The sequence below is a fragment of the Cervus canadensis genome, chromosome 28 (assembly GCF_019320065.1).
Source record: "Cervus canadensis isolate Bull #8, Minnesota chromosome 28, ASM1932006v1, whole genome shotgun sequence".
Lineage (NCBI taxonomy): Eukaryota > Metazoa > Chordata > Mammalia > Artiodactyla > Cervidae > Cervus > Cervus canadensis.
The window spans coordinates 40,050,015-40,076,651 of NC_057413.1; the positions used below are offsets into that span (position 1 = coordinate 40,050,015).

Consider the following 26,637-nt stretch of genomic DNA (forward strand, 5'->3'; position numbering starts at 1 on the left):
GGGCCGGGGCGGGGGGCGCACGGGAGACGCTCTCCGCGCCCTCTCGGCGCCCGCCCGCCGCAGACAGAGCCCCTCGGCCGGGCGCCACGGAGCACCCCCTGGGAGGAGGAGCAGGGCGCTGGGGGTGCTGCCCACCCCCCCCCACCCCCCCCCCGGCACCTCCTAAGCCGGCAGCTGCCGCCTCAGCAGCGCGGCGTCTCCACCTGCGCAGCCAGCGCTCCGCCCGGCGCCGCGCCGCCATTGGCTCGCTAAAAATGCCTCGCTAATCTGCGCCCATCTGCGCGCCTCCGCCCGCCGCCTCCCCTCCTCCTCGGCTCTGACCTTCCTCCTTCCCGCAGCCCCGGGCGAGGTCCGGAGGGACGCGGTGGCGCAGCCTCTCTTGCCCCCCGGGAAGTCGACCGGGCTTGAGGCCGGGTCCCCCAGACGCCCGCTTGGCCCCGCGGCGCCGCCGATGGTGCCGGGCGCGCCTGCCCCCAGGTAGGGGGTCTGGCCCTTGGATACGGGGGTAGGGAGGGAGCGCTCCAGTCTAGGGATACGTGCTGGCGGCGGGCGCAGGGGCGGACAGGGGGGAGGATCGGAGAGCTACCTGCAGAGAGGTGAGCGCGCGACTGCGGGTGCTTTGCAAGCGCCGGGGTTCTTGAGCATCACCGGGGCAGTGTCACGATGTCCCTGAGCTGGGCCCCCTGGGAGACGGACCTGGCGGAGGCCTTCACCCGGGAACGGGGGGTTGGGGAGGAAACGCAGGAAATAGGTGCCTTGGGAAGGTGGGACCCAGGCCCCGGGTCCCATCCGAGGCTCTGGCCTGGCTTGTTCCGGTCCCAACAGGGTGGGTAGGCTGGTGCCGGCTTGGTGCGTAGGCTGTTTGTGGTCCAGAGTGGGCTGGGGAGAAATCCAGCAGCTGATGCCCACCCTAGGTCCTGTCCGGTTTACAGAGAAAAATATTTTCTTCTGGCTTGTCTGCCCTTTTCCCCCACTGCTGAGATGGGAGGGGGGAGAGGGGGAGAAGGTGAGGATAAATGGCCCGCACAGACCGCAGAGGCCAAGGTCTGTCTGGCCCTGCTCTCTTCCCCACCCCTCCCAGGCCACTTGCTGCCCGTTTGAATTCTCTCTCCTCCTTAGTTTTCTCTTATGGGAGGCCTTGAAAAGCTTAAAAGGTCATCAGGGTGTGAGGGACACAGTGGCAAACCACAGAGCTTGCCCGGACCCAGCTTCAAGCCCCAGCGGCCCCCCACCCTCTACTGCCCAGCTCTGCACCCCACGTGCAGTGACACATGTGGCCGCTTTTCTCTGGGCACAACCATAAATAACTCACGTTGTCCTGGCTCTGGCCTGGCGGGGGTGCAAACGGAACTGTCTGTCAATGGTCTTGAAGGTTCTATCCCTCACCCTCCCGGCATTCCCATCACAGGTCCATAAGCCACTGACGAGCCTCCCTCTGGGTAGCTTCCTGCTACCCCAGGTGAGGTCCATGCCGCCTGCCCTGCCTTCTCCAGCCTAGCCTCCTTGTGCCTTGGTTGGTAATGCCTTGCCCGTGGCCCATAGACTGGAAGTGCTTTAGCACAGGAGTCTGTATGATTCATCTGTCATCGCCCCTGCACCTGACCCGGGTCTGGCACCAAGTACATGTTCGTGGAATGAGTGAATGAATCCACTTGAACTCTGAGAAATAGCTGGCACCCTGAAGGAGGGGGGTGAGACCCATCTTGGGCTCTCCTCCCATCCCCCAGGACCAAAGAGCTACTGAAAACAGACTCTCCCATTCCTGCCCTTCCTTGGTCTAGAGGTGATGAGCAGCTGTGGCATTTAGAGATAGACACTGGGGTCCTAATGGCTCTAGGGGGTCTTTTGGGCCCCAGGCTTGAGTCCCTGGCTGGTCCAGGCTTGCTGGAAGGCCCTGGTGAAGGTCTGACTTGCCTCAGGCCTTTGGGTTGGTACTTGCCTCCCAGGGTGCTGAGCCCATACCAGGCTCTCTGTCTCTGCCCCAGCCCTTAGGAGGGTCCTGGTCAGCATCAGCGCATCTGGGAAGGCCCGAGGCAGGCCATCCTCAGCCTCTGGGGTCCTCACAGTGAGCTCTGAACAGATCTTACGTGGAGGAGCCACTGTAGGCCAGAAGAGGAGGCTGCCAGCAAGAGTTCTGGCCCAGCCACAGGCCGTGCCTGTGACATGGACATTCTCAGGTCATCTCCAGCCCTCATTGCTCCTTTGACAGCCCTGCTGATAAGACAGCAGTAAGATGTCCTTGTCCTCATCTCACAGAGGAAGAGTCTGAGGGTCAGCGGCAGAGCCCAGCCTGGGACACAGTTCCTGGCTCCAGGTCCAGTGTTCTGTCCACTGCACTCGAGGGAGCTGGGGCGAGGCCCCAGGCCCAGGTCAGTGGGCTGTCCTAAATCCCGTCTGGCTCTGTCCCACCCCCAGCGAAGGAGAAAGGAAGGGTGTGATGCTTCAGGCTGGGGGAGGATATGGAGGATGGTTTGGTTAGTGTCTGCAAGTGGTTGGCCCAGGGGAGGGCTGCAGGAAAAACAGTAGAAACCAACAGTGCGCAGCATCTGCCAGGAGCCAGGAGGCAGCCACTTTTTCAGTATTGAGTCACTCAATCTTCACTTCAGCCCAATTGGATACCATTATTATCCCCATTTTACACATGAGGAGACTGAGGCACCGAGAGGTCATCTGTCCAAGGTTACACGGTTTGAAACCGGAGGAGCTCGGATTTGAACCGAGCTCCAGAGTCCATTATTCCCTAAGGTAGCATATTCCTTAACGCTAGAGCAGGAGGGCTGGGAGCCTCGGGCCTGGGGGCTCGTCTCCATGGAGACACAGGTTTTAGGTACTCCGTGGCTCAAGTCCCCACGTGGCAGATAGTGTGTGCTTGATTAGGTGGGACTGTGATGGTTTCAGAGGCTCAGGATGAAAACTCCTTGAGCTCCTGCTGTGTGGCAGGCGGAGATCTTTATAGGATGCCCACCCTAGTCTGTCCCTCCCCTACTCTGCGTCCTTCGGCGGCTCCCCATTTCTTTGAGGACAGAGCGCAGTCTCCCTCACGTGGCCCCGCTGCCCTCCCCAAACCTGGGCTTCCTCTCCCTCCTCACCGCCTCCTCTGCCCTCCAGCTGCTCTGAACTGCTTTCAGTTCCTCAAATAAACCACCCTCCTCTCACCTGCAGGCCTTTGCAAAGACTGATCCCCTGCCTCGAGCCAGGCTCCCCTCCCTCCTCCCTACCCGCTCCTTCTCACCCTCGGGATCTGCTGAGACTTTTCCTTCTTCCAGAAGCTTCCACAAATTCCTCCTCCCACACCTGGCCCACTTCACCTCACACACTGTCCTCTCTGACTTTCCATTGCCCCCACCCCACCAGCTGTGGAGCCCTCGGAGGCAGGGTCTGCGTCCTGTTCCCTTGGCCCCCAGCGCAGAGGACCCCAGCGGAGTTAGCAAATGCTGGTTCCCCTCTTACACTTTCTCTCCAATCTCAGGACTTAGCCTCCTCCTCCCAACCAGCGCTAAGAACTCCTCCAGAATTTGCATATAGCCCCCCAGCAAGGACGAGCTGGTTGTGGAAAGCCTTCGGTGGAGAAGTGAAACCACCTGTGGGTCTGGCAGGACTGGGGAGGCATTTGGGGTGGGAGTTCGCTGATTTGGGGGGAGTCCTCCCTGGGGAAGCAGGTGGGAGGGAGTGGGGAGGAGTGGGCAGGTCAGAGAGGAGGAGGGCTGCTGGGTTGGTTTTACATTTTTCTTAAGAAAAAACTTCTATTATTATTTTTATTATTGTATTGCTGAAGTAATATGTACCTGTGTGGAAAAATCTAGAATGTACTGGAAAGCCCAAATTAAAAAAAAAAATATTAGCCAGCCCCAGACCGAGCCACTGTGGACACTTAGTGGCTGGTTTCCGATCAGGGGCCTGTGGACCAGGGCGGGGAGGTAGGGGATGGGTCTGGGGGGGGCTGGAGGGGAACAATCGGCCTGTGCACAGCAGGGGAGGGGAGCAGGGTGAGTGGAGGGAGAAGCGGAACCCTGGGAATTCCCCGGTGGTCCAGTGGTTGGGACTCCCTGCATCCACTGCAGGGGGCACGGGTTCGATCCCTGGTCCGGGAACTAAGATGAATCCTGCATGCTGTGTGGCACAGCCACAATAAATAAATGAAAAATAGACTTAAAAGTGGAGCTCTGGTGCAGGCCCAGCAGAGAGCCCCCCCCCCCCCGCCCACAACTGCTCGGGCTCTCTGGAGCTGGAGGGGCCCATCAGAGGTGCAGTGGAATAGCTGGGCCTGAGGACCTCTGCGTCCCTCTGACACTGGGTATGGCCCAGGACGTGCCCTTGGGCAGGCGGCTCCGAAGCAGGCACCATCCCGAAGGGACTGCCAGTCAACAGAAAGGATGGGTGAGCAGGTGGGAGACGGGCTGAAGGGAGAAGACCATCAGGAATGTGACCCCAGATGCTCTGAGGGGACAGAGACTCCAATCCCAGGGAAGCTGGTGGGGCGTCTCTGGGTGGGGAGCATTTCTGTGAGGGTGGGGTGCATGCCTTCAGACCTCGAGCTTGGGGTAGGTTGACCAAAGACTGGGAGGACAAAGAGGGTCTTGGCTCCTGTTTAAAAGTCACTTGATCTTTAGACACTGGGTGGGGGCGATGGTCTGCTTGCCAGATAAACCCTAGGACGCCCAGTTAAATCTGACTTTCAGATGAAACAACACATTGGTAGGCTTTGGTTGGTTTGTTTTTTGGTATATGTATGTCCCAAATATTGCATGGGACATACTTTTACTAAAAATTTTGTACGTTGTTTGTCTGAACATCAGATTTAACTCAGTGTCCTGTATTTTCATTTGTTAAATCTGGGTCCCCTGGACTGGGCTGAGATGTGGGGGGAGAGGAGGGGAGAGAGGCGGGGAGGGCGCTTAGGGCTCCTAGTTTTCTCTTGTTTTGTATTGAGGGACACTTGTTTGAAGTTGACAGTTTGAAAAAATTAAGATGTCCGTTGAAAAAATTTTTGCATTTGTTTCTGTTCGCTGTCTAGAAAGTAATTCTCCATTTGTGAGTTTTGGTTCCCTCGTGCTGTTAGAAATAAAATGATCCATCCTATTATTTATTCAGGAGGTTTGATGATCAAAGGTGGAGTCGCTAAAGAAGAATAATCCATTTGAGAAATAAAAGTCTTCATCGTAAGAAAGCTCTTAGGTGGCAGAGGGTGTGGGAAGCTGGAACTCTCCCATCAGCTGAGGTTGGCTCGACCTCTTTTGGCAATAGCTGCACGTTTTTTTTTTAAAGCCAGCATTTATTCTTTCAAATACACATGGTTCTAGAATTTTTTACATTAAAATAAGAAGAGAGAGACTTTCCTGGTGGCCCCGTGCTGAGGAATCCGTCTTGCAGTGCCGGGAACTGGTCAGGGAACTAAGACCCTCCATGCAGCAGGGCAACTGAACACACATGCCTTAACTCCTGAGCCCACGTGTCACGAGAGGGTCCGAGCACTGCAATGAAAGATCTCGCATGGCACATCTAAGGCCCACCGCAGCAAGTTAAAAAAGAAGAGAAGTGCAAATAAACAGTTCTAGGACGGAGAAGGTATAAATTAGGAAATATGGAAATATTTGTATGTTTACAAATAATAGTAGCAAGTACTTGCTGAGAGCTTGCTATGTTTCAGAAACTGTTGTTGAAATATACTGTGATTCAAGAAACTGTTTGTACAATAGAATACACGCGTGAGGTTTTAATGGGGTGGTTCCATGCCCCAGGGCTCCTCCTATAGGTGCCCTCTAGGCATGCAGAGCCGGGTGGAATGGTCCATGTGGCAAAGCTAAATGTCCATCAGGAGGGCTGATGACATAATTAGGACCTGATGAGATGCTGTGATTTTAGGTAGCTGTTCGTTCTTTCATTTGGTCAGTGAATGTGCACTGAATGTCTTCTGTGTGCCGGGCACTGTTTTAGCTGCTGAAAACCAGAGAAGAGAACTGGGCAGAGCTTAATATTAGGGTGGAAAGATGGCCAGACTGTACTGGCAAGTCAAACAAAATGACTTTGTGGATCAACATGTGTAGTATGATCCATTCAAAAAATGCATAGGGGGACTTTGCTGATGGTCCAGTGGTTAGGACTCATCACTTCCACTGACTGTACTGGCAAGTCAAACAAAATGACTTTGTGGATCAACATGTGTAGTATGATCCATTCAAAAAATGCATAGGGGGACTTTGCTGATGGTCCAGTGGTTAGGACTCATCACTTCCACTGCTGGGGGGCACCTTTAGATGATCCCCAAAGCCATGCAGCTCAGCCAGAAATAAATAAAAATATACATATGTATCTTGTGTGCACATTTGTATAAAAATGTCCCCAAAGCTGCACATCTGATGGTTTATCTCTTGGGCAAGTACTGGGAGGTCAGGTGCCAGGCAGGAGGGGCAATGTTTGCTTTTTAGCACCCTGTGCTCTTCGCATTTATACCACAATTGTCATTACTCGTACAAAACATAGTTTACAAAACATAAACTCCACTTCATGATACCTGGGGTTGTTCTTAGAAGTCTCAAAAAAATGAGCATTTAAATTGTACTCCCCTCCAATGCAGATTCGATGCCATTGGAATCAGATGCTGCTTACTTTTGGTTTGAAGAGTTTTTATTTGTAACTGGCTTTTTTTTTTTTTAATTTTTAATTGAAAGATAATTGCTTTACAACGTTGTGTTGGTTTCTGCCATACATCAACAAGAATCACCGTAGGCATACATGTGTCCCCTCCCTCTTGACCCTCCCTTCCACTGCCCACCTCTTCCCGCCCCTCTAGGTTGTTATAAGCACTGGCTTGAGTTCCCTGGTCATGCAGCATAGTCTCACTGCTGTCTGTTTTCCATGTGGTAACGTATATGTTTCCATGCTCCTCTCTCCATTTGTCCCACCCTCTCCTTCCCCCACTGTGGCCACAGGCCTGTTCTCTCTGTCTGCGCCTCTATTGCTGCCCGGCAAATAGGTTCTTCAGTATCAGCTTTCTAGATTCCATATATATGTGTTAATATACAACATTTGTTTTTCTCTTTCTGACTTACCATGTAATAGGCTCTAGGTTCACCCACCTCATTAGAATTGACTCAAATGCATTCCTTTTTATAGCTGAGTAATATTCCATTGTATATATGTATCACAACTTCTTTACCCACTCACCTGTCAATGGACATCTAAGTTGCTTTCATGTGTGACTGGTTTCTAACTGGTCTCTTCATGAGTTTGTTGTCTCCTCTCCTTCCTCCTCCCAATCCTGGGGTGGACTAAACCTGCTAGGCACTTCACTGGTTGTCCAATGGTTGAGAGTGTGTGCTTCCACTCATTGCAAGGGCACAGGTTTGATCCCTGGTTGGGGAACTAAGATCCGCATGCTATGCAGTGTGACAGAAATAAATAAAAAACGGAAATTAAAAAAAAAGAAACTTGCTGGGATGGGAGAGGAGGTAACTGTGGTGTCAGGAGGGCACAGAGAAGTGAGGCAGGCCCTGGACAGCAGTGCCAGGGGTCCTGAGGGGGTCTGAGATCCTCTGGCATAGGCCAGGTGCTGTTCTATTTATCCCATTTATCAACTCATTTAGTCTTCTCAGTAACATTATGAGGTTATCCCATTTTACAGATGTGGAAACTGAGGTCAAGTGACTTGCCTGAGGTCACCCTGGCAAGTGAGTGGCGGAGGCAGGATTCACGTCTGTGCGGTCTGGATGCAGAGGAGATGACCCTTCCTCCCAGTGAAGAGAGTCCTTCGCAGGTGTGCTCCCAAAGGCTGGGGGTGATTGTGGATGGTCTTCTGTAGAAGCAGACCTGGAAGGAAAGGATGGGAGATTCAGAGAGGTGGGCACAGGGGCAGGGGAGGAAATCAGTTCAGGAACCCAGACGAAGAAGCAGGAGGTGAGACTGGTAGGAGATCCAGCTGCTGGACTGTTTAGATGACCGGCCTCATGGAACTGGCTGGGACAGGTGGCCCAGTGCTCTCCCTGTTCCTCAGAGGGTCTCCTGGGCCCAGCCGCCCCAGCCCGACTCTGTCCCACCTGGGCTTTCTCTGGGCCACACATTCTATCCCTCGCCTGCCTGGGTCCAGCCTTGACTGACCTCCAGAGCAGAAAGGCAGCCGAAGTGGGGCAGGGCCAAGGGCTGGGCTTTGGGACGCCCCTGCTGAGGTTCAGGTCTGACACGTATGGAGGAGCCTTATGCCATTCAGCGCCTCCCCTTGGACTTGATTTTCCTCCCTTTTCTTTTTAAACTTTTTATCATGGAAAAATATAAGCATTTACAAAAGTAGAATAGTATAATGAACCATCATTGTCCATAGCATTCAGCTTCAAATGCTGTCAACTCATGGCCAAACTCATGTTTCAGTTCTATACCCCTCTCCCCCATAATAATTCAAGCAAATCCCAGGCATGGTTTCATCACAAATATATCAAGATGTGTCTCTAAAAGATCAGGATTTTTCCTAACATAATCATAATACCATCATCACACTTATGAAGAAATCATTTTCTTTATATCATCAAATGTCCACTCAGCATTCACATTCCTGGTTGTCACAGATGTCTTTTTTTTTTTTTTTCACATCTAATTTGACTCAAGATCCAAATAAGATCCACACACATTGTGATTGATTGATAAGTCTTAGTCTCTTTTAATCCATACTTCCCCCCTCTATCTTTTTCTTTGTCCTTGGCAATTTACCTGTTGGAGAATCCGGGTTATTTGTCTTGTAGGATTTCCTGCAGTGTGGATTTTGTGGATTGCATCCCTGTGGTGTAGCTTAACATGTTCCTCAGTCCCCTCTGTAACTTGGTAGTTGAGTTCATCTTCTGACCCCTCCTCATGCAGTCACCAGGCTCTGTCGTCAAGATCCCCAGAGTCCCACGACTTCTCACCACCTACACTGCTGCCCCATCTCTGAGCCCCTCCATCGCTCTCCCGGATTACTGCAGCAGCCTCTTCCTGGTCTCCCCGCGTCCCCCTTGCCCCAGCAGCCAACGATATCCTTTTAAAACCTAAATGAGATCATCTTCCTCCTCTGCTCAAAACTTTAATGGCTCCCTCTTACTTGGAATAAAATCTCAAGTCCTGTAAAAAGTCCTGTTTACAAGGCCCTGTGTGATTTGGCTGTCAGGTCCTGCTGACCTCATCTCATGCCTTCCCCTCTTCGCTGGGCTCCTGGCCATTTCCCAGGCATATCAGATATCCTCCTGCCTCAGGGCCTTTGCACTGCCCTTCCCCGTGCCTGGCCGCAGAGGTCCACATGTCTCATGATGTTCACATCTCTGCCCACATCACCTCCTCAGAGAGGCCTTCCCAGAGCACCACATCTAAGACAGCCCCTGTCCTTCTCCACCGCCAACCTTCTCTGTTTTCCTTCATAGCACTCAGGCATCCCTCATATTTGTCTCGTTGTTTCTGGGCTGTCTCCCCTATCTGTCTTTGAGTTCCCTGAGAGCAGGGCAGCGCGACTCTGCCCAAGGAGCAGACCTCCTCTGCCACTTAGATTCCCTGCCTGTCAGCTCGTCTCCTTCCAGCATTTTCTGGAAAGCAAAACAACCCTGTACTTGCGTGTGGCTCTTCGGAGTTTATAACATTCTTCCTGTCTTAGGTCAGAGTCCCTTGAAGCCGTACCTAAGATGGAGATTCCTGGACCGTGGTTTCCTGCAGGCATGCGCATAGGAGGGAGGGAGAGAGAAAGAGCATCTGATGGGGTCGGGAAGGAGCCGGGGAAAGGTGCTTCCAGCTGAGTCCAGCTCCGGTCCTGTAGGGAACCCTGGAGTGGGAGCAAGGGGCCAGGCCTTTGGAGCCTCTTCTCAGGCCTAGGGGAGAGCGTGACCCCCAAGACACCCCTAGCTGAGGCTGCCCACCTAAAGCTGCGGTCCAAACACCAATTCAAAAAGCCACATGCACCCCAGTGTCATAGCAGCATTACTCACCATAGCCAAAATGTGGAGGCCACCCTGGTGCCCACCAACAGATGGCTGAAGAAGATGTGGTATGTCAACACACACGTATGCACACATACTCACACACAGACACACTGGAATATTACTCAACCACAGCAGAGAATGAAATTCTGCCATTTGCAGCCACGTGGATGAACCTAGAGAACATTATGGTTTGTGAAATAAAGTCAGAAAGACAAATACTGTATAAAATCACTTATATGTGGAAAACAGACAAACGTATAAGGAAAACAGAAGCAGACTCACAGATATAGAGGACAAACTAGCGGTTACCAAACTAGTGTGAGTGTATGTGTGCGTGCGAGTTTGTGTGGGACAGGGGAGGGGCAAGAGAGGCACGGGGTTAAGAGAGAAAGGTTGCTATGTATAAAATAGATAAGCAACGAGGATATAGTATGTAGCACAGGGAATTACAGCCATTATCTTGATATGTCTTTTAGCGGAGTGTAAATTGTGAAAATACTGAAACCCTGTGCCGTACACCTGAAACTTAACATTGTAAATCAACTACAATAAAAAATAGAAACAACTCTCAAGAGACGGGGGCGTCTGGCTCGGGATGGGTACCCTGTCTGATGAAGGGTTCTGACAGCACCACCTTCACCTTCACATCCAGTTTCTGCTTTGAGCCCTGCCATAAGCTGATGAGGAAGGTATTTATTAGTTACCATTACTGCTGTTTTGATAAATAAGGAAGCTGAGGTTGGGGTGGGGATGACTTGCCTGGGGTTGCACAGCCATCGGAGTAGACCTGGGATTCGATTTTGGATTCTTACTTGGGATCCCCTGATGAGTTAAGTGTCTTAGTGGCTACTGGGTCACTGTTTTACTCTCATGTATTCATTCGACAAGTATATATTGAGTGCTGTGTGCCCAGGTTGAACGGGGCACCGACCATTCAGTGGTGAATGAAACCCACCCCGTCCTTGCCCCGTGGAGGTTTTGCTCTGTGCCTCTCCCTGCATTTAGCTGACCCCCCACCCTGCTGACCACTTCTGAGCCCTCAGCAGCCCCGACTTTGGTAATGAGAGCATGTGATGTTCGTTGAGAACTTACTATGTGCTGGCACCATGCCAGGCTCGTTGTGTTGATGAGCTCGCTTCACCTTCCCAGCACCCCATTTTTGGATGGGCAAGCTGAGGCTGCAGAGGGCCCTAAGGCTCCAAGCCCAGGTCCTTCCATGATCTGGGATGCAAACCACCCCTGAGCACGGCTCTCTCCGCTTCTGCCTCCCCTGCCCGGCCCCCCGCTGCAGGGTATCTGGTGTCGCCTCTATCAGCAGCTCCATCGGACGCCAGGCTGCCGCTGCCGCCTACTCACCGGGTGTTGGGTGACCGGCTGCCGTCTCGCCTGCCCCACTTGGCCCTGTCCCAGGTGGGGCGCTTCTGATGGGAGGCCTCCGCACCCTCCAGGGGCCAGGATCCCTGCCTCTGCACCCCTTCCCACCACTTTTCTCACTGGCCCCAGCTGGCCGGGTGGGACCTTCTGGCAGCCCCAGCTGGGCCTGGGCATTGGGGGCCCCTCCACCCTCACACCAGCTGGCCTAGTAAGCTGCAAAGCTGGCTCAGGCGCCCCTGAAAGAGTGGGGGGCGGAGGGCAGATCAGAGCGGGCTTCCTTCCCTCCTCACGCTTCCCCGCACAGGGCCAAGACAAGCCCAGCAGGGAGAAATCAAGTCACAACATTTCCACCTGAGGAGGGTAAGGGTGGGGAGGGACCCCCCCTAGACTGCCCTGGAACAGTAGACTGGGAGTGAGCACCCCAGCCTGCATCAGCTCCAGAGATCTGAGTTGCCTGCCCCCTGCTCCTCTAGCTCTTTGGAGAAATGACAGATTGCAGCTCTGAGGAGCCGGGAAACATCATTCCAGGAAGCAAGGACACTTCCAAAACCGTATGAATGATGCCGGAGTCAACTTCAAGAGGTTCCCACTGGCCAAAGAGAGGACAATCTGAGCATCACTGAGAATGACTGGGACTCATCAAATATATAAAAACCCATAATGATGGTCAAAACGTTAAAAAAAAAAATACAAACTCCGAACAACAGAAAAGTCTGCTAATAACCAACTATCTGCAAGAACGTGGAGCCTGGGCTCCTGCCCGCACTGCTTGTGAGCTGCATTATCTAGTAATGCTAGTAAACATTCCCGGTGATCCAGCAGTTCTGCTCCTGGGAATACACCCTGGGATCATTTATCCCAAGACATGGATGAGAATGTCCCAAGCATCATTTTTCACAAGAAAACAACATTGATGTCTGCAAACTGTAAACTGGATAAGTAAATCACGATATATTCACATATCAGAACACTGTGCAAAGATTAAAAAAACTAAAGGACTACTGCTGCAAAGAATAACCTAATTGCATGGTGAAAAGAAAACGCTGATTTTGCAAACAAAACAAAAAAGACAGGCATAAAATAATACATCATTCCATTAATTAAAATTCAAGAAGAGACAGAACTATTTGGTTTTGGATGCATACTTTGTGGTCAAACCCAAAACTAAGCAGCTAATAACCCCAGCTATTTAGAATGGTTGGTCCCTCTCCCACAAACCCACAAGAAGGGCTTGTGGTAGGGAAGTGTCCATGGGGGTCTTTTGGAGCCCTGGCAATTCTCTATTTTTGACCTAGATGGTGGTGACTTTATATTAATGGTGGCTGTTGGCTTTATAACTTTTCTTCTATAAAGTTATGACCAACGTAGACAGCATATTAAAAAGCAGAGACATTACTTTGCCAACAAAGGCCCGTCTAGTCAAAGCTATGGTTTTTCCAGCAGTCGTGAATGGATGTGAGAGTTGGACTGTAAAGAAAGCTGAGCACCAAAGAATTTGATGCTTTTGAACTGTGGTGTTGGGAACACTCTTGGACAGCAAGGAGATTTAACCAGTCCATCCTAAAGGAAATCAATCCTGAATATTCACTGGAAGGACTGATACTGAAGCTGAAACTCCAATACTTTGGCCATCTGATGTGAAGAACTGACTCATTTGAAAAGACCCTGATGCTGGGAAAGATTGAAGGCAGGAGGAGAAGGGGACGACAGAGGATGAGATGGTTGGATGGCATCACCAACTCAATGGACATGAGTTTGAGTAAACTCTGGGAGTTGGTGATGGACAGGGAGGCCTGGCGTGCCTACATGGGGTCGCAAAGAGTCAGACACGACTGAGTGACTGAACTGAACTGTTGGTTTTATATTAATTTGTTAAAATGCATAACCTATTTTATATACTTAGATACTTTAAAACTAGAAAAAATACTCATTGGTCACCTGTGGAGGTTGCTAGAGCACCAACTCATTTCTCTAGAAAAATGATCAAGGGAAGGAATCAAGCCTTTATCCTACTATATATGCCAGATTTCAGAATAACAGAATAGGTGAAGAGGAAATTTTCTTTATAAAAGTCTGGCAAACAAAATGATCAAATTAGAAAACTCACCATCTGGTCGGGGAGAAAAATGTGATGGAAAGCTGGCGTTAACTTGCAGCAGAGGTGGGACGGCCTCGGCTCTCAGGGCTCTCCTGCCTCCCGGCCGCTGCTGGGAACACAGGTCTCCCAGCTCAGCTGAGCGATGCAGCCTGTGGGTGGGGCAGTCAAGGGGTCCAAGGAGGCGTGGGGTGGGGCTCAGCGATCTGGCGAAATGACTGACTGCATCTCTGAGGAGCCGGAAAACACATTATATGTGGAGATATACATACAATTAAATTGGGTTGGCCAAAAAACTCATTCAAGTTTTTCCGTAACATCTTACAGAAGAACCTGAAGGAACTTTTTGGCCAACCCAATACACAGATATACATTTACAAATTTGAGATATAATTCATCCACCATAATTTTCACCTTCTTAAAATGTATAATTCAGCAGCTTTTAGCACATTCACAAAGTTGTGAATAACTGCTTCTAATCACCACTATCACAATCACCACCACTGTCTAACTCCAGAACATCTTCTCTCGGAAAAGAAACCTATTAGCAGTCACTGCTCAATTCCTGCTTCCTCAAGCTACTGGCAACCACCCATCTGTTCTCTGTCTCTATCAATTTGCCTATTCTGGATATTTCATATAAATGAATTATATCTTTTGTGTCTGGCTCCTTTAACTTAGCACAATGTTTATAAGGTTCATCCATGTTATATGTAGCGTGTAACAGTATATATGGTCATGTATGGATGTGAGAGTTGGACTATAAAGAAAGCTGAGCGCCAAAGAATTTGATGCTTTTGAACTGTGGTGTTGGAGAAGACTCTTGAGAGTCCCTTGGACTGCAAGGAGATCCAACCAGTCCATCCTAAAGGAGATCAGTCCTGGGTGTTCATTGGAAGGACTGATGCTGAAGCTGAAACTCCAATACTTTGGCCACCTGATGTGAAGAGTTGACTCACTGAAAAAGACCCTGATGCTGGGAGGGATTGAGGGCAGGAGGAGAAGGGTATGACAGAGGATGAGATGGTTGGATGGCATCACCAACTCAACGGACATGAGTTTGAGTCAACTCCGGGAGTTTGTGATGGACAGGGAGGCCTGGTGTGCTGCAGTCCATGGGGTTGCAAAGAGTTGGACATGACTGAGTGACTGAACTGAACAGTACTCTATTCCTTTTTGTGACTGCATAATATCACATTGTGTGGATTACACTTTTTGTTTATACATTCAGTCATTGATGGATATTTAAGTTGTTTTCACTGTTTGGTTATTATTAATAATGCTTCTATGAGCATTTATGTACAAGCTTTTATGTAGAGATGTTCTCATTTTTCTTGGATATATACTTAGGAATGGAATTGTTGGATCATATGGTAACTCTATATTTAACTTTTTGAGGAATTGCCAGACTGTTTCTAGACATATACATTCCCTCCTTGCAACGTTTGAAAGTTCCAGTTACTCTTCATTTTCACCAACACTTGTTATTGTCCTTTTTTTTTTTAAATCATAGCCACCCTAGTGCATGGGAAGTAACACCTTAATGTGGGCCTGATTTACATTCTCTAATGACTGATAATACTGAGCATCTTTTCCTGTGCTTATTGGACTTTCGTATCTTCTTTGGAGAAATGTCTTTTCATACCCTTGCCCATTTTTAAATTGGGTAAACTTCCTTTTTATTGTTGAGTTTTTAGAGTTCTTTATGTATTCAGATACTGGACCCTCATTGTATAGATGATTTGCAAATATTTTTTTCCCCATTTCTATGGGTTGTCTTTTCCCTGTGGACCCATTGAATAGGGAATGGTCTTTAGAGACTCATTCTGGGTGTTGGAAGCATTAGGCTGTTTGAGTTCTAGAAACCAAGCTAAGGCCCCACTTACAGCCTCAGCAGCTCTAGGGGATAGGGCCTCGTCTCCCAGTGGTCCTGAGACACAGAAGAGGGAGCTGGCCTGCCCAGGGATACCGGCTGCTGTGCGGCTGTGGGGCCCAGAGTCAGGGCCCCGGTTTAGTTCCCATAGCTTCTCTTGGGGTCTTCATTCCAGCTCAGTCCACATCCTCCAGCCCCCAAACTCAACTGTTCGCTTTGCCTGGGTACCTCCCACTGTTTCGTTGCTCCCAGTTCCTCTCCTTCAAGGAAACCCTTCCTGGCTGCCCCAGCCCAGAGGGTCCCTCTGGGGTGAGCTCCAGGAGGCGGGAAGCTGCACTTGGACACGTTATTGTTGTTCAGTCGCTCAGTCGTGTCCAACTCTTTGGACCCCATAGACAGCACGTCAGGCTTCCCTGTCCTTCACATTCTATCTCTCGGAGTTTGCTCAAACTCATGTCCATTGAGTTGACAATGCCATCAAACCATCTCGTCCTCTGTCATCTCCTTCTCCTCCTGCCTTCATCGGGGTCTTTTCCAATGAGTCAGCTGTTCACATCAGGTGGCCAAAGTTTTGGAGCTTCAGCATCAGTCCTGCCAATGCATATTCAGGATTGATTTCCTTTAGGATTGACTGGTTTGATCTCCTTGCAGTCCAAGGGACTCTCAAGGGTTTTCTCCAACACCACAGTTTGAAAGCCTCAATTTGGGGAAAAGCAAATTCAACCAAGGGAAAGAGTTTTTCCTTTATTGCAGGATTCATCCGTGCCTTTAGCTTGCTACTGTGTATTGTGAACATTAAGGAATTTAATTGCCAAAACCTAGAAGCAACCAGGATGACCTGCAACAGGTGAATGAATAAACAAACTGTGGTTCACCCAGACAATGGAATGTTATTCCATGGTGAAAAGAAATGAGCTATCAAACCATGAAAGACATGGAGGAAACTTCAAAGACATATTACTAAATGAAAGAAGCCAATCTGAACAGGCTACTTACGATGTGGTTGCAACTATATGACATTCTGGAGAAGGCAGAACTACAGAGACAATAAAAAGATCATGGTTGCCAGGGGTTTGGAGAGAGAAAAGGACGAATAAATGGAGCACAGGGATTTTTAGGGCAATGAAACTATTCTATATGCGCTTAAAGTGGTAGTTACTACGTGCCATTATACATTTGCCAAAATCCATAGACTGCACAACAAGAGGGAACCCTGGTGTAAGTGATGGATTTTGGTTGATGATAATGTGTGTCAGTGTTGATTCATTGATTGCACCAAATGAACCACGCTGATGAGGGATGTTGAGGGTGGGGCAGTATATGTGTGTGTGTCAGAGGGGAAGGGTGCTGTGTGGGAATTCTATTTTCTGCTGAGTTCTTCCCGAACCTGAAACTGCTCCGAAAAAATAGTCTGTTAATTTAAAAAAGTAACATCAGGGGACTTCCCTGGTGGTCTAGTGGTTAAGAATCTGCCTTGCAATGCAGAGGATGTGGGTTCAATCCCTGGTTGGGGAAGTAAGATCCTACATGCCCCAGAGCAAGGAAGTCCACATACTATGAGGAGCAACAAAAGAGCCCATGTGTAAGACCCTACACAGCCAAATAAATAAATTAAAAAAAAAAAAGTAACATCAGGGAGTGATAAGTGTTACAGTGGAAAAGTGGAACAGGGGTAGGGACTAGGGAGTGATGGCTAGGTTTTAGATGAGGCGGGGGTCAGGGACATTGATCAGAGACCTAAATGAGGCAGGAAACCAGCCTGTGGACATCGCGGGAAGAGCTGTCCAGCAGCAGACGCAAAGGCCCTGAGGCAGCCAAGAGCCTAATTTGTGTCAGGGACGCAGCAAGGACAAACTGGCAGGAGGGGAGCGAGGGGTGGGGGAAGAGGTTGGCGGTAAAGACAGACAGACGGGGTGGAACCCTCCATGTTGGCCTGTAGGCCTGGAGGTCCCGGGCAGCTTGTTCTCAGTGAAACATGAGTCCCTAGGGGGTTTCAGCAGGGGTGGGACACATCAAAATTATATTTTAAGATGAGTGTCAGGCAAGCGGACTGAAGGGGCAAGGATGGAAGCAGGGAGACCTTATAGGAAACGACACGTCTTCCAGGTGAGACAGACTATGGTGTGGACCCACCGCCCACGGCAGGGGTGCAGGGTGGCTGGATTCTGGGTCTGGTGAGGGGAGAACCAGTGGGATTTGGGGGTGAGGGAAGGAGAGGAATGTAGGACTTTGGTTGGAGCATGTGGGTGAACAGAGGTGTCCTTTTCTGAGATGGAGAAGAGAGCAGAGCAATCAAGAGTTCTGCTGGGACATGTCTACCTACCTGTTTAACATCCAAACGGGGGAGCCGTTCAGGAGGTGGTTGGGTTTACAGGCTAGAATTCAGTGGCAGAGCTGGGGCTGAAACTGGAGGGAGGTGTTAAAGCCACAGGCTGGATGAATGCCCCTTGAGAGTAGGCGTAGGTTGGGAAGAGGAGGGACCCCAGGCTGGGCTGGGGGTGCAGGCAGCCCCCCAGCTGCCTCTCTCTCTCTTGCTTGGAGAGACCAAGCAGTGATGGCGGGGGCGGGGGGTGCGTGGTGTCAGAGAAGCTGGGGGCCACGTGTGTCAGGGCTGACGACAGGCGGCTGAGGAGGGGGCGGGGACTGGGGGCTTTGGACGGGGGAGGCTGGATTGGAGGGCTTCAGGAGGCAGTGGGTGTCCTCGACAAGCCAGGGAGAAGCCAAGCAGGCAGGAGCTGGGGGCAGCATGCATGCAGCATGGGACTTTCTTTTTTTTTTAGTGACAGAAACAGTGCCCTTTCTCCATATGGGAAAGGTCCCATATGGAGGGAAAACCGGGTCACGTGGGGGAGGGAGAGAACTGTTTGTTGGGGTGATGCAGTTGGGGAGCTGGGGGGCAGGAGCTGGTGCCAGTGGGAGGGAAGTGGAGCCTGGGGGTGGGGAGCAGGCAGGCGTGGGGCCGGGTGGACCCGTCTCTTTAGGCTCCTGTTTTCTCAGCATCATCAACAGAGCGAGTGAAGCCCTGCTCTTCGCTGCCATTCTGTGTGGAGCAGATGAGGAAATGGGCCCAACTCTCACCTGCCGCCGAGGGGCAAGTGACTGGGATTTCGAGCGGGGTCTGGTGGATTCCGAGGACACTCTGGGTGTTCACAGGGCAGCCTGGATCTCAGGATGTGTCTATGTTCTGCTCCCCTGGCCTCCTCGCCCAGGGCAGCCTTTCACCTGCAGGGCACACACCAGCCAGACAGGGAGGTAACTGCCCCCACGTCATACAGACGTGGACCCACGGGACACCCTGGGAGCCAGACCTGGGCCAGGAATCCATTTATCTCGTGGTTCCCATATGGTCCTATTCTAACGGGGGGGCTGTGATGACTGTCGGGGCCCCTGTGTCTCATAGTCCTTGAGATGCCTGGGTATTTGTGGATTCCTCTTTGCCCAGTTCTCTTTCCCTGATGAATGGCTGTGTCAGCTCCTCTGGGGAGGGTCTGGTGGGAGCATTACCGTATATACTTGTTCTGGGGCCGCAGGGCACTTGCTCCCAGGCACCTGGCCTCTCCTTCCATCAGCTGGACCTGAAACCTTGCTCAAGTCTGGAAACTGGGCAAGAGATCATGACGTTTTATTGGGGTGCAACCTGGGGGTCATCACACCTTAGTTTCTTTTGGTTACAGAGAGTGGGCCATGTCCTGGCTGCCCCTTGAGGCACCTGGTTCTGCTAACCATCTCCCATTTCCAAAGCTCTGCGGGTCAGGCCCTCCCAGCTGCCCTCTGACCTGCCCAAGAGCTGTGATAACAGCACCCACCTTGTTCTGACCAGTCAGTGCTATCACCTGGCCTCTTATTTGGGAACCCTCTCACCTTCACTGCGTCAGGGTACCCAGTTCTGTCCCGGCGGCTCCTAGTCTCAGGTCCTCAGAGGACACACCCCTGAGCTTGTCAGGCTGCCGTGGCCAGCACGTTCCTACAGCTTTGGCAAACAGAGATTCCGTCAGGCTGTCCTGCGGAAGACGGACACCTGGTGGGTTCTCCAGCCGTATTCACCCGATGTGCTCCCCTCTCTAAGCCTTTTGACTTCTCTTCCACTGCCTGCAGCCCGGGCATTTCTACTTCTTGTGCCAGGATATCACTTTCTTTTGGCTGAGCCATGCAGCTTCTGGAATCTTAGTTCCCTGACCAGGGATTGAACCTGGGGCCCCTGGCAGTGAAAGCTCCGAGTCCTAACGACTGGACCACCAGGGAGTTGCCTGTGATACCGCTTTCTCCAAGCACCATGCCGGTACCATCTTTCGGGGTCCTTGTCAGTGTGTGTGTGTGGAATTAACTCTCCCTTATCGGACTCTACGCCCCGCCCCCACCCCCCCCCAAAATGGCATCTGCTGTGTTCTCCTGGTTCTGCCAGCACCGGGCTCCTTCCGGCAGCCCTCTGAGGTGTGACTTATCTTAGCTATTGCTCCGGTGGTCAGGAGAGGAACAAGCTAGCTCTAAGGCAGGATCCCAGCGTCATCCTCCAGCACGGCGCATTCTGCACTCCGAGGGGTCACTGCTCAAGGAAAGAGCAGGACCTGACCTTGGTGCTGAAGACTCATCCTGGGCTGAGACTTCCGCCTTCCCTGACATTCTGCCCTGCTTATAATTCAGCTCCGCGCCGGCTCCTTAGCTTTCCCCTCCCCTCCAGCTGCAGGAGAGGAGGATTTATATGCAGCTAAGGAGGCCCTTGGCTTCCACACTTGGCCTTAAATTAGTGATTAATCATTCTCAGCCTTTTAGAATCGTCTTTCTCCAGTGCCGGCCCATTCCGTGGGCTTTATCATTAATCACCACCCCTCTCCCGCAAGTCTCAAACTCTGGAGAGACTGCCCAGCCCCGCAGTGTGCTCCCCGCCCGTCCAACCTGGAAAGGGGTTCGCACCTTCACTGCTTGTGCTAGCCGGTGGCCAGTGCTGCCCCAGCTGTGGTCCTCACTGCCGGCCCGCAGTGGGTGACCCAGCTCGATCCCCGGGCTCAGGGGCTGCTTCTGAGAGAGCCGCTCCTGTTGCTGATTCAGGATGGGTTCCTGGGGTGACAGGCTCTGAAATGGTTTTTGTGCAGGAAGGTCTCAGGGTCTTGTTCTCCTTGTATGAGGTGAGGGAAGCAGAACAGGGCAGGGAGAAGGAGGGGTTGAATCGATGGTGCACTTTTTCTTTTTTAAGTGCTCCTAGGTTTTTCCTTTATTTATTTTTTGGTCTTACCACTTGGGGTCTTAGTTCCCCCAATCAGGGTTTGAACCCATGCCCCTTGCATTGAAAGTGTGGAATCTTAACCACGGGACCGCCAAGGAAGTCCCTGACAGTGCACTTTTAACACCGGCTTCACTTGATCCCCTGAGGAGTGCTAAGGCTGAGATGGCATGTCAGGGTTGTCCTGCATTAAAGATCCAGGGATCCAGGCCTGTATGAACCAGTTATTGGATGTGAGCTTCCCCTGCGAGGGGGCTGTGAGGTAGAGGACAGTCCTTGGGGATGGACTCAGACTTGTCAGCAGTAAATATTCCCCACAGCTTGGGCACACCTTTGTCTTGAGGCAGGGCTTCTGGGTTGTGTAGCACACAGCCCAGCACACGATTTATTTAGTTTTTCACGTACTGGTGGACATTTGGGTTGTCTGGGGGCTAGTGTGAATCCCACTGCCTTGTGCATTCATGTACATGCCTCCCCCCGTTTTATTTTTTTTTTGGATCTAACGAACCAGCGCTCCCTCTCTTGCAGTGGAAGTACTGAGTCTTAATCCCTGGACCCCCAGGGAAGCCCCTTATGTACATGCCGTTTGGTGGCCGTGAGCACTCCTTACTGTTGGGGGTCCACTTGAGAGTGGCAGGGTTGGTGAACTTTAGTAGCTATTGCCAAATAGTTTCCCAAAGTGGCTGCACTTTTTATAGTCCCACCAGCAGTGTTCCAGAGTTCTGGTTGCTCTGCAGCCTCAGCAACACTTGATATTGTCTTTCCTTTTATTTTAGCCATTCTGGTGGTCCAGGCATCAGTGATTCTTTTTTTCTTTTTTCCTTTCTCAGACTTTTTTATTTTTAAAATCTTGTTCCTTGCCTAGGTATATAGTCTTTTGTTGTTGTTTTATTTTTTTCAAATGAACATAGTGTTGTTTTTATGGAAGTATTTTATGGCAATATAAATTCATAGCTTTACCAGAAACATCAGTGATTCTTTTGTGCAGTCAGGGTGGGAAACCGCTGCTCCATGGTATGTGGGTAGATGTGAGATTTGGGGAGTCCTGGGATCACCCCTGCTTGACTGTACCTGATATCCATTTCCAAGGGTCTTTGCCAAAACCAAATCCTGGTGGATACATTGGAAGGTTATCAGACAGTAACATCCTCATGTGACTTGGTTTAGCCATTTCCTTTCAGCATGAGAGACCAGCTCCAAAGGCCTGTGGAAGGAAACAGGTTCATTTTGCTGCCCACGAGGCCACCTTCTGCGAATCTTACGAGGACAGCTGGAAGCAGCCGCAGGGATGCACCCTGTCCAGTGTTTCACGGTTTCCAAAATTCTTCTCATCTGAACTCCTCTGGGCTTCACTGCTGCCCCCAAAGACAGCAAGAGAACATAGTATCAGCTCCCCAGGACAGAAGGGGAAATCAAGGCCAGTCACTTGTTCCAAGTCATGCAGCAAGTTAGTGCAAAGTGACCATGAACCCAGTGGTGGATTCCAAGTCCAGGGCCCCCAGTTTACTTTAGTTTCATTGGCCTGTGGCTCCTCCCTTCCTTTAGAAAGCACCTCAGGACCAGCACCTCAGCACCCCGGCCCCCAGCCTGCTGTCCATCAAAGTACTCTTAGAAGCAGGTATTCCAGGGACTCTCTGGGCCTAACTTTTCCAACCTTGATGGGCTCAGCAGTCTTCTGGGGACCTTGCTTGAAGATTCTGAGTTAAGAAGCCTTATGGGCCCAAATTCTGCATTTCTCATCAACTCCCAGTTATGCCAGTGCTACTGGTCCATGGACCACACTTTGAGTAGTGAGGATTCAGACCGATACCCAGCTGAGGGCTGTATAGGCAGGTCTCTCTGCTGTGCTTGATACGTCCCATGGAACTCGGGCAAACACTGGTTCATTACTGTCTGGATTCTGGTATGCGTGTTAGTTACTACAAGTTCAAGCCTCTCTCCAGTTCTTGTTATGAGATGTACCATTCAAGCCATTTGGCTATTTCACAGTCCCTTACTCTTAACACCTCTCTCGGGAGCACCTCTTCCCCCTCCCTCTTCCTGCTCTCTTTTCTTTCCTCTTCTATCAACACTCCTAATTCCCACCCAACCCCGAAATGGGCAGGATCTCAGCTAGGCATCAGGCAGAAAGCTGGTTGAGTAAACATATTTATACTAAAGTGTGAATGACTCACATCTCATCCCTTAACTCTTCCAGTGGTTATTTAGATGTGGGGGTGGGGGGAGGAGCTGTTAGTTGTTGGAAAAGTTGGCAATGAGGGAATGAACAGGAAATATTCAGGAATTCTTTACTGTACCCCTTAACGTTTCCCAAACCTGGGTCAATGATTGACAGCTCGCCCACTCTGCGGTTGTAACTGGAGAGTGGAGAGGCAGCAGGTTATGCAGATGCAGGAGATTATGCCGTGGGACAAAGGACAGCCTGGGAGGGGGATGCCAGGGGCCAGAGCATGTTGGGGGCTCAGTACCTGTGCTGAAGCCTTGCTCACAAAGGCTTGTGAATAATTGCTGTGGTAATGATGAAGACTGCTCAGGCAAATGGATTCCAGTTTGCATTCTGCTCCCTGCAAAGGTCATCTATAATTGCCCGGTTTCCTCTCTGTGGTGGGTACGAGGCTGCAGTGGGGGCCTGTCAGGGGGTTTCTGGGCTCTGGGCCCGCACTGAGGGGGTTGGGGGCTGAGAGCCACTCGGGTGATCTCTGCCAGCCCGAGGGGAGAGGCAGGAGGTGGCAGCCTCCCCCATCCACCCCCGGCTGGTGCTCCAGCTCCCCGGCGCTCTCCCGCTGAGCTGGCTGGGAACGGGCACGCAGAACTCGTTGACCTGCTGAGCAGTGACTGCTGTAGGCCTCTGCGACCCGTTCTGCCCATCGGTTTATCAGCCAGACCCCTCTGCCCTGACATGCCGTGGGGCTTTGTGCTGTCACCTCCCTGCTCTGGTTGTCTTTCTCTGCAGAACAAAGGAGTTGGGCCAGGCACAATGGCCTTGGGAGGCCCTCTTAGATCTGGATCCCAGGAATCTAGCCTTTGGCCAAAACCCCTAGGTTTATGGAAGATTTGTGCATGGGCTTTGGAGTTTGAATCGTGGCTCATTCCTGCTGTGTGACATTGGACTGCTCACTTCACTCCTCTGACCCCCAGTTTTCCTCTTTAAAAAAAAAAAATGGAGGTAATGGTAGATGTCTCTTAGTGTTATTTTTGAGATTAAAGACTATTGTGGCAATGGATTCTGACATAACCGAGTGCTTCCTCTGTGTCTGGTATGGTTCCAGGGACTTTCTTTCCCCCTCAGCTGCCCTGTGAGGTCGCTGCTGCCCTCATCCCCAGTTTAAGATGAGTAAACGTAATGGAAAGCAGACACGTGTTTTTAATAGCCATAGGCTTCTGCTAAGCCTTTTTGTTGTTCAGTCACTCAGTCATGTCTGATTCTTAGTGACCCCATGGACTGCATCATGCTAGGCTTTCCTGTCCTTCACCATTTCCTGGAGCTTGTTCAAACTCGTGTCCATCTAGTCGGTGATGCCATTGAACCATCTCATCCTCTGTCATCCCCTTCTCCTTCTGCCTTCTATCTTCCGCAGCTGCTAAGCTTACTGCTTTTCAAAAACTTTTTCTTTGTTATTTTTTTAAATTTTTGATGCCACACCATATAGCTTGCAGACTCTTAGTTCCCTGACCAGGGACTGAACCTGTGCCCTTGGCACTGAAAGTGTGGAGTCCTAACCACTGGACCACCAGGGAATTCCCCTAAGGGTGCTCCTTCTATGCTCCTTGGGAGGCTTCTCCAGCGAGGCTCCCCCATTTGCTCCGTGTGTGCTCACCTCTGCACCTCCACTCAGGCTTTTCCTCCTCCGAGCACCCTTTCCTCCTGGGCCCTCCCAGCCCTGTCCCCAACAGCCCACCCCACAGCAGCCAGACTTCTCTGATTTCGTAGCCTGGACGGCCTGTCCCGCATCGTCCAGCAGTCAGTTACTATCAGACTCTGTAACCTCTCCCAAGGCCACCCACGCTCCCTGAGGCTGAGCCTCCGGCTGATTCTGCTTCATCTCCTCAGATGTACCTGTCACAGCCCTGGGAATGGAACCCATGTGTCTGAAAAGTTCCAAGGCTATGATCTCCCATACCAGGCCCAGCATAAACCCCGTTGAATACCTCATGGGCCATGCCTTGTGCTAGAAAGTGGGAAGAAAGACCAATACGAGATGACCTGGGACTAAGAAGGACTAAGGAGCTCTCAGCCTTAGGACCATGGCTGTCAGCCTGGGATGCCCTTGGGCACCACCTGAGGACCTTGGGATTGCTGATGCCTGGACCCTACCACAGAGTCTAGGGTGAGGCTGGACTTGACGAGTTTTAAAAGTGTCCTAGGTAAGAAAGTTGGACATCACGTGCAAAAGAATAAAGTTGGACCCTTACCTTACACCATGTACAAAAATGGATCAAAGGCATAAATGTAAGAACTAAAGTGATAAAAGTCTTGAAAGAAAATGTAGGGGGAAGTCTTCATGACATGGGATTTGGCAGTGATTGCTTGGATATGATACCAAAAACACAGGCAACCAAAGAAAAAATAAATACATAAAGTGAAAGTGTTAGTCGCTCAGTCCAATCTTTGCAACCCCATGGATTGTCCATGGGATTCTCTAGGCAAGACTGGAGTGGGTTGCCATTTCCTTCTCCAGAGGCTCTTTCCAATCCAGGAATCAAAGCCGGGTCTCCTGCATTGCAGGCAGTTTCTTTACTAGCTAAGCTACCAGGGTGGTAATACACAAATTGGACTTCATCAAAATTTAAAACTCTATCAAGAGAGTGAAAAGACAACATACAGCAGGAGAGAAAATATTTGCAAATGATATATCTGATCAGGGATTAATATTCAGAATGTATGAAGAACTCCTACAACTCAACAATAAAGAACCAAACAACCAATTTAAAAAATAAGCAAAGGGCTTGAATAGACATTTCTCTAAAGGAGATATACAGATGGCTAATAAGCACATGAAAAGATGTTCAGTAATTCCCCAATTAATCATTAGGGAAATGCAAATCAAAACTACAATGAGATATCATTTCATACCCATTAGGATGGCCATTATCAAAAAAAGCAGAAAATAACAAGTGTTGGTGAGGATGTGGAGAAATTGGAACCCTTCTGCATTGTTGATGGGAATATAAAATGGTACAGCTGCTGTGGAAAACAATTTGATGGTTCATCAAAAATTAAACACAAAATATAATAAAAAAAATTCCCACTTCTAGGTCTCTACTCAAAAGAATTGAAAGCAGGGGCTGAAACAGATACTGAAACACCAGTGTTCATAGCAGCATTATTAACCACAGCCAAAAGGTGGGAACAACCCAAGTGTCCATTGATGGATGAATGGATAGACAAAGTGTGGTAAATCCATGTGACAAGAAATTATTCAGCCTTAGAAAGGAATGAAGGACTTCCTTGGTGGTACAGTGGATGAGAATCTGCCTGCCGATGCAAGGGGACATGGGTTTGATCCCTGATCGGGGAAGATTCCACATGCCTCGGGGAAACTAAGCCCATGTGCCCCAACTACTGAGCCCACCTGCTGCAACTACCAAAGCCCATGCTCCTAGAGCCCGTGCTCCGCAACGAGAAGCCACCGCAGTGAGAGGCCTGCGCACCGCAGCAAAGAGGAGCCCCTGCTCTCCGCAACTACGGAAGCCTGAGCTTTCAACAAAGACCCAGCATAGCCCTACAAACAAAAAACAGGATGAAATTCTCATACATGCTGCATCATGGATGAACATGGAAATCATGCTGAGTGAAAGAAGCTAGGCACAAATGGACGAGCATTGGAGATTCCACTTAATACAAGGTGCCTAGACTAGGCAAATTGATAGATGTAGAAGGTGGAATGGTGGTGGCCAGGGTCTGGAGGGAAAGCGGGAAGTGGGGAGTTATTTTACCTTTAAAGTTTTTTTTTTTTTCATGTGGGCCATTTTTAAAGTCTTGTTGGGATCTGTTACAGTATTACTTCTGTCTTATGTTTTGGTTTTTCGGCCACAAGGCATGTGGGATTTTAGCTTCCTGACAAGGGATTGAACCCACACTGCCAGCATTGGAAAGTGAAGTCTTTAACTACTGGACCACCAGGGAAGTCCCAGACCAGTGGTTGTT

General features: G+C 50.5%; 1 protein-coding gene across 1 annotated transcript in view; it reads left to right on the forward strand.

Annotated features, from left to right (window-relative positions):
* The first annotated feature begins 255 nt into the window (after positions 1-255).
* Positions 256-26,637, forward strand: part of PACSIN1 (protein kinase C and casein kinase substrate in neurons 1) — a 64,811-nt gene continuing 38,429 nt past the window's right edge. The window contains exon 1 of the mRNA XM_043450550.1: positions 256-477. The gene's annotated coding sequence lies outside the window, so the exon portion shown is untranslated. The remainder of the gene's footprint in view (positions 478-26,637) is intronic.